This window comes from Falco peregrinus, chromosome 9, assembly GCF_023634155.1.
Source record: "Falco peregrinus isolate bFalPer1 chromosome 9, bFalPer1.pri, whole genome shotgun sequence".
NCBI lineage: Eukaryota > Metazoa > Chordata > Aves > Falconiformes > Falconidae > Falco > Falco peregrinus.
Window position 1 is genome coordinate 24672810 of NC_073729.1, and position 8947 is coordinate 24681756.

An 8947-nucleotide genomic window follows, 5' to 3' on the forward strand; every position below is an offset into this window, starting at 1 on the left:
TTTGCAGCCTGCCTGCCGTCCTGGCTGTGCTGGCCCTGGGCCACCTGTGCCCCCGTGTCCGTACCCTCTGGGACCTCTCTCCCAAAAGCAAGTTATTGAAACACTTTTGCCACCAAGTCTTAAGAAGTGAGATGGTGATCCCTGGGCTCCTGGATTCCTAAAAGATGGATGCTGAAGCCTTTCAAGGGGAAAACAGGTACCTTGCAAGCTCTTTGGAGTCCTGGCTGGGGTGCTGAGCCCAGTAACACCCCACTGTTGATACTGTCACTGGCAAATACTGCTAGTTCTTGCAAAGTCAGGAGAGGATTTTCATACCACCCCAGGAGAGACTCAGCTCTTGTGTCTGCTGTCCTGTGGGTGCCAAGGCACACCTTTGCAAGGGTTGAGTCCGTGCCACACAACTCGTTCCTCAGGGTGCAGTCTGCAGAATCACTTTGCTGATGGGTGTAAGTGGGGTTCATCTCCCCATCTGGCAGCCACGTTCTCCCTACTTGGATGGCTGCAAACTTGGTTGACTCCATCTGGTACCCTCTGGGTTTTCTGCCCCATAACACAGCCCTACATCAGGCTTTCACTGATTTGCACAATTTGTTCCATCACGTCCACATCCTTTTTGGCGATCAGAATGCAAGCACAGGCCCTCCCACAGAGGGTACCATTGCCGACCCAGGTAGGACTGGCACCTGACACCAGGAGAGACATTCATACCCCTGAGCAAGCATTCAGGGTGTGCACTGCCCATCTCCACGTAGCCAAGTACAAAGCACAGCCTGAGCAGCGGGAGAGAAGGTGGGAGAAGATGTTTCTGCACATGCAGAGATGGGGACAGAGCAAGGAAGAACAAGCGACTCAGGGTAAAGTCATGGCTGTAGCTAGAGGTATGTTGGTCCTCTGGCCAGCATCACTGCTGGCTCTGCTGATGAAGGAGCAGCAGAGCTGTAGCTAGCGGGGCTGAACAAATCTCAGTCTTAGCGCTGCTGTCCAAGCCAAACAGCTGCTGCAACCTGGATGCACAGAGAGCAGCAGTGATGGGCTGCACCAACAAGGCTTCTTGTATCCAGGCTCTCCTAGAGCGTACTCTCTCCCACGTCCTGCTGATCACACCATGCCATAAATGCAAGAAAACAGGCCCCCCTTGTGCACACAGGCAGGCTCAGCCAGCAGCCCCAGGGCAGCTCTCAGAACCTTTCCTGGAATCCACTTGGATGTCACTGATGCCTCTGTGTCTGTGCCAGTCTCAGCAAAAGGGCTTTTAAGGTGCTCTGGGGGCAGGCAGGGCTCATCCCTGCCCACTGCTGCAGCATCCCCATCCGTAACGTGGCTGTGTGCGGGGGGGAGAGCTCCCCCAAAACCTGCCCAGCGCATCCCAGTGCAGGCAGCCGGCTCCTGCACCCCACCAGCACACAGCAGGGCGATGAGCACTGCGCTCATCCTCAAAGCTGAAGTCTGACTCTCATCCATCCTCCCCCAGGCCATCCAACCTGGAAGCCACCACAGACCTCATCCTTCCTCCTAGCCCGTGGCAAACTCGGAGTTTGCCCACAACAGCACCTGGAGGCGGCTGCTCTCCTGCACTCACGGTGTGCATGGGGCTGCTTTGGATGGTAGAAACACTAGCACAGAGCTAAAAGCAGAACGATGTAAGGTTAATGTCACCTCATTATCAGCGTAATGGGTTGAGAGGATTCAGCTGCTGCTCTGGCTGGTCCCACGACCATGTCCTCTCACGGTGGAGGTGCACAAGAGACCAGCCGCTCCCCCTTTGCTTTTTTTCTGGGTTGAGTGTTCTTTACTTCAACTAGGGAGGAACTGCTGATGTTTTATTCACTGGATATTAAATGTCTTCCTTAAAAAAATAAATGAAAAAGAGTATTTCAAGTGAAGCTCCAAGCCTGAGAGTGAATATTTTGCTGTTATAGTAACAAGGTAAAGGATTTCAGCTCCTGCCAGCTTCTTTCATTAAAAAACACAGGAGGAAAAAAGCTTATTGCTTCCATAAATAACCTGTAAAATGTACCCTTTAAATTAGACATTAATGTTTCTACTTAAGCCTCAAAAACAAGGAAGAGAAGTTACTAAAAATACATTATCTCCCCTTCCCAAGCCCTGAGAGTACTCAGTTATGAGAGCAGAGGAAGGCGCAGCAGCCAGCAATCTCCAGGTCTGCTGAGGATGGTGGAGTTGTGCTTGGAAAGCTGCTGTGGGCCTGACGGGCAGCTCGATGGGCTAAACTTTCTCATGAGAGGACAGAGGACCACTGTAAAATTACAACTGTTACAGAGAAGGTGACTATGTCTCCCAAGGATCAGGGCCAAGCTCGTGAAATGAGTCAGCAGGCAAACTGTAGGATTTTTTTTTCCCCTTCACCAGCATAAAATTAAATTGTGTGATTTATCACCACTGGATATTAAGCTTCAAAATCTAAACGGATTAAAAAAGGGATTAGGTAAACTCATGAAGGACAGCTCTTGGTATTGAACATGGTAATCCAGGTACTTATTTCTGTCTTCATTGCTGGAAGCTGCGAGAATATGTTAATGACAAGGTTTCTCACCATTTTGTATCCTCTTTCCATGGCATCTGCTACTGGTCCACATCAGAGGGAGGGTCTAGACACAGAGAAACTTCTGCTCTCCAACAGCACAGCAGTCTGAATGCCACAACCTTGGGGTTTTACAGTGGCATTTAGTAGGAAGAGCATCTCATCAATTCAGAGAATTGCAGCACCCAGCTCTTCCCCGACCTCAGGGGTATCCTGCCGCAGGTCTGGCACCTTCCCCCCGCAGCATTTGGTCACCAAAGGGCATACACCCCGAGCAAGCCGTTAACTCCATCCTGGAGCTGACAGTATTTCAGGGCTGGGAAAAACAAACCCTAGACATGTCTCCCCCACTCCCCATACACGGAGGGATTAATTAGATTTGATTAGTTATCAGCTAGATCTACAAATGAAAAGCGCCATTCATGGTACGGCTTCGGAGTCCAGGGCTGCACCGAACGTGCACACAGCACTGCAGAGCCACCTCGTCCAGGGCTCCCTTCCCGAGGAACTCCAGCATCCGAACGTTTCTGCATCAACAGATTAGCAAGTAGTTTGCCTTACTAAGTGTTCAGAAGAGATCAAAGCACCTCTAGGTACAGCCAGGGATCTTGGTGTTCAGCTCCTGACATTGTTACAATGTCAAGTAGAAGGTTCAGCACCCGCTAATTTATTTTTTTTCTTCTTTTTCCCCAAGCAGGGCTGAGGGAGAGACAGGAGGGAATTAGGTGAGTTTGTTTTTACATTATAAATGCACAAGCTGTCAAAAGGTAAAATACTGTTTGTAAAGCACTCCTTTTCTGCAGCAGAGGACACGGCGAGTCACCCCTGTCAACGAGTGCACCAGCTGCCCTAGTCCTTTGCCTAAATTTTGTCCCCCCCCCAGCAGCTCAGGGTCCCCATTCCAAGCAGGCAAGCGAAGAGCTGGAGAAGTCTCCTGTGCAGGGCAGGAGAGCCTGGCAACAGGCTGAGATTCTGATTTTCCCTGCCCCGAGCCAGCCGCACGATGCCAGCAGCCCGCAGCTGGCCAGTGGCCATCGGCTCTTGCCCCACATGCTGATTCTGATTCAGCCTGGGGAGGGGTGGGGTGGGGAGAAAAAGAAAAAAGAAGTTCACAGCCAACACCAGCGCAGTAAAATCCCTGATTTTGCAGGGCCTGTGTTTCGTTTGAGCAAGAAAGCCCTCCCCAGGTCAGGCACAGCGAGCTCTTCTTGCCTGAGGCCACCTTCCCCAGGGGTGACTCCTGGTCCCCAGCAAGGTGTGTTCACCTGGGCTGGAGCCCGGCCAGCTGGGCTGGGCAGCAGAGGGTAGGGCATTGTTCGGGAGCCAGCCTTTCAGGAAAAAAAAAAAAAAAAGCTCATATTTGGCTGCAAAGCTCGAAATCCACCCCCGGGGCTATTTGCTGCTTAACTCATTGATGTCGGGGCCACAGCAGATGCTGGAGGCCACCGCACAGCAAACACCTCCATTAAAAAAAAAAAATAATCCAAACCCAAAAAACCCCACTTGAAATAGCACATCAGCAATAGTGGGGGCATCTTGCATGGAGACCTCCCACCCAACAGCACCCAGGGGAACGGTCTCATAGCCGTTAAAGCCAGCCAGCCAGCCAGCCGAGATGGCTGGGCACCAGGGAAGCGTGCTGCTCCACAGACACTCCTTCGTTTTGGTGTTGGAAGCTGATAACGAGACTGGACAGCAGCATTCTGCGAGCCCAAGTAGTTGGAGAAGATTTATTACCTTCTAGTGGCAGAAAATGAGCATGTTATTCAGCAATTTCTCATTAGCAAGTTATAAATCTAAGCCGGAGCTCTCATGTCATTGAGTGTCCTTCATTTTGTTCCAGAAAATAAATTTGGATGTTAGAGCAATATATATTGCTTCTCTCCACAGAAAAGAAGGACTGCTAACCCCGAGCAATCAAACATAATTCAAAATAATCTGGCTGGCTTCAAAACAGCAAATAAGGGGAACTGTGTTTCCCTTAAAACTTTAAACAATCACAGTTCAGTCATGGTTCTCCAAGACTACAAAACTATACAAAAGAAAAAAACCTACAAAACTACAAAACTATACAAAAGAAAAAAAACTACAAAACTACAAAACTATACAAAAGAATAAAACTTTAGCTTGCAAAAAGAAAAAAAAAAATTAAAACAAATCCAAACCAAAACCAAAAAAAGAACCAAACAAGAAAACAACAAAACAAAAAACCAAAAGCCAAAAAAATTAAATTTTCCCACAATTACATTGCTTCAGGACCTGCAGCTTTAATGAGAACACCACCAAACACTTACCTTCATAATGAACTAATAAAAGTTTTCATTGAAAACAAAAGAACAAAGAACAGCAAAAGAAACGCTCTTATGCAACAAGACATGGAACCTACATCATCTTCATCTCTTCATTCCTCAACAGGGATTAGAAGAAACATTAATTATTAATTGTCAATATTATAATATCAAAATTGTTAATTATTAGAAGAAACAAAAAAACCTGGAATAGTCCTTTCTGCTCCCATACTGCTGCTTGGGTGTGAGACATCCAAGCGGGCCAGTGAGTTTGCCCGCAGGGTGAGGCTCTTCAATGCATTTTTAAGATCACAGTCAGGTGTTGCAGATTGTTCGGAGAGGGACACAGAGACTTCCCGGTCCCTTCTCCGGGGTCTGCGAGATGCACCTCCGCTGGTCCGGCTCCACAAAGGCTCCAGGAGGAGCAGACTGCAGAGCTGCTCTCTGGCACGGTCTGGAAACCCTCACCTGGGCCAGGGCCACATCAGGCACTGCATGGGGCATGCAGTCGCCACTTCTAGTCCCACATTTCTCCCAGAGAAGAAACCCTCAAGCTTCAGAGGTGGGAAAGTCTCCAGTCTCATGCTGTAATAGGAACACATTAATTACAACTAGCCTACAACTGAATGCAGCCGAAGGAACCCCTTCTGGCAGGGGAAGGGTAATCCTGCCATGATCCACTGAAGAGACTGCTGGCTGTTGCTGTGCCACCCCTGTACCAGGAGCGACGGAGAGCACAGCCCTGTCCCAGCTGTGCCACCCCTGTACCAGGACAGCTCTGTCCTAGCTCTGTACCACGGCTTTGTTGCTCCCTTGTTACAAAGGGCTGTTGCGCTGCTTTAACAGCCGCGGGCCAGGGTAATGAGGGTTCTCATAACAGCCTAGAACCTGGTGTTTGTTACAGCCTGAGCTTTAACAGCCTGAGCTCCAGTCAGCCTGGTGCACTCAGCCACAGAGAAGGGAGCACAGAAATCCCAAGGCAGCAAGTACAATCAAAAGGAGTCCCTGCGTGTGGTTGGAGGAGAGGAATTTGCATCATGTAGGCTTGATAGCACAGAAGTCAAAGGCAGAGGGCAGGCTGCAGCTTCGGGTAAGCAGATACACGAGCAGGAACACATTTCTCATCCTGCATCCAAGCTAGTCAAACCTCACTTGAGCTAGGTGTTCCTCCAACAGCCACACACAGTAACACAATCCCCTCTAGAGGAAGGAAGGAAGAAGTGAGGCTTTTCACCAGCAGCATCCCTCTGACCACAAGCTCCCAGAGAGCATCTTCCACGTGAGCTGGTACACTGCCCCGGTCCTTCCTTCGTTACAACCAGTGTGAGAGAGGATTTGCACTGGGACTGATCCAGAGGAGTTTCAGCCCAAGGAACGCACGCTGCAGAGCCCTGCTTGTGTTAAGATTACACAAGCAAATGGTCAACAGCCCAAGGAAGGTTTAGTGGTCCTAAGCTGGTGCCATGAAGCAGCTACTCACAGCACAAGTGCTTCCCACTGGCATGGATGCTCAGCCATAATTCATCAGAACACATCAGCTTCAGTTTTATTGTCACACCTCCTGGTCCACTGGCAGCAGCAGCCAACCAGGGCTGAGCCGTTTCACCTCCAGTGCCTTGCGGGTGCTGGAAGGAGATGGGTCACAACTGGAGAAAGGCAGGTGACCCTCGGGACTGCACTATGGGCAAAGCCCAGGGTGTACATGGCCTTTTACAGGTGAATAAAGAAGTCCTTCATAACCATCACGGAGAGGGCAGACATTTAACAGATATGGAGACAGATAAATCTGTTCTGCAGAGGTTTAATGTAACTAGCTGGGCTATCACTAGCAGCCTAGGTTACACAAGAAGTGTTCATTCCACTTCTTTGATATGCTTTCTGCTCCATACCAAGTTACATAACTATCTTAGAGACACACCTTGGCGTGGGGAAGAAGTTTGAGACCTGCAGGCAGTCTTAGATTCAGATGTGCTCCTGTACTGCAGTAACACCGGGGAGCTTGAGTTGAAGGGTTAAGCCCTGTTGAGATGGATTTGTAATTCAAATCCAGTGTATTGCATCGTGATACACCCCAAAAGAGACAGCCGATGGCTGGAGTCAATAGGAAATTTGTGAACACAGAGTTGAAATAGCAATTCACTCTTGAACTGTAACAAGCCTCTATGCAATAAACAGGGAAAGGTTTCAGCAAAGCAAATTCCTAGTTTGACCTTGATCACAACAGCCTTTATATAGCCTGGCACCTCAATTTACATTTATTAACCATCCATGTCAGCAGAGTAGGAAAAAAAAAAATCTATGTACAAGTGGGTTTTGCCCGAGGTAGTCAAACCCTTGTATTTAAGGCAAGTTGAGCAATCCAGTGAAGAACTGCCATACTATGCAGCAGCACTTCAATCAGAAATGGAAATTGTTTTTTTTTTTTTTTTTTTCCACAAAGACACACTCCAGCCTTTCTGTATCTCCTGGCAGAAGCCGATTTATCTCCTGTAAAACTGAACAGCCTCAGCAATGCAGAACCACCTCTCGAGAGGGAGCACACTTTGGCAGAGCTTGAAGGGGAAGACAAAAAACTGGTTTACAAACTGTGAAGAGCTGATAGCACTGGATTTTCCTGCTGGAGCAGTGCTCATGATCCTGGCAAGGTAGAACACAGCTGTATTCTTGGCTGTCCTTGTAATCAGCCCCACCAGAGAGACTCTCTCCCACTTGTTCTCAGCAATTGCAAGTACAAGTAGGCTTCTTCTAGGAGGTCTTTTCAGTATTTATTTCATCTCTTCCATTTTTAGCCAGTTTAAACATTGCCGCTGTGGCAGTGTTGGTGAAACTCAGAGATGGGAGGCAAAGCTGAGGACAGAAAAACACAGCGGTTTCACCTTGCCTAAATTTAGCGTTGGCGACTTGCTGAGAAGAGGAGGCTAACCTCTCTTTTCCCACAGTACTGATGAGATGGAGCTTCTGGCTGACAGAGCACAAACAGCCAGAGCCAAGGCCGGAGCACGGCTTGGCCTCCGTGCAGATTCGTGCCTTTACAGATGATGAACGATCATGCTGCACAAGCTTCAGGGTTTACAGCTTCCCAACAGGGCAGCCCAGCTCCACTTCACCTGCCTTACAGGACTCCCAGATTTCACCCAGCGGCCACATCCCACCAGCCTTTGGCAGAGCGGAGGGGAACAGCCTTCACCCTGTCCCGATGCCCGCTTGGTACTGGGGTACCCGCGCACTGCTCTGAGCTCGTGGAGCTTGGGGAAGGCGATGGTGGGCAGCAGCTCCCGAGGGAGCCAGAAGCGTATTGTGAAAGGCAGAGCGCCGGTGATGGACCTGCTGGAGTAGGTGGAGTGCACGAGAAGGGAAACCAGGACACACCGCGTCCCCGCTGCCTGCTCAGGCACCTCAGAGGGACAGATGTTGGGTTCCTTAAAGTCAGTGAGCTGTGAACCCCGGGAAAGCCAGGCAGCCATCTTCTGAGCCTGCGTCTGCTACGGAATGTACGCGAACATCTATAGAACGGCAAAACAGCTTCAACTGCACCAGCTCGTTAGTGGGATCAGAGCGCCAGGCTGCCAGCTGCCAAGGGACAAAGAAATGTTCACCCAGCAGAAGCCAGTGGGGCATCGTAACTGTAGTAGTGATCTGTTCTCCCTCAAGTCAAGGGCTATGATATTTTCTGGTCTACAGACTCCACTTTTTCTATCAGCTTTTGCTGATTGCACTCAGCTTGAAATTCACGACACACATTACTGCTTTCTGGGGAGTTTCGTACATCCTGAGATCACTGGCCTCCAGATGCTGTCAGAACACAGGGCCAAAAACCTCCCTCCAGAACGAGCAGAGCCTGTTTACTTGGAAGTCATCCCACCTGAAAACTTTGCATCCAGCTCACAGAGCAGCCCTGAACACAGGGTGTTAGGGCAAGAATGGACAAAGGGTATCAGTGGAGTAATACCAGTGACGTTACCCAACCCAAACGTCCACCTTTTGGTGTGAAAAACAATTACATTGCTTTTACAATGCAAGCAGGATTCAGTCCTGCCAACCAAGGACATAATACAAGATAATTTAAATTTACATAAAGCTCAGTGCAGTCATTAATCATCTGGAGTACTCACGTGGC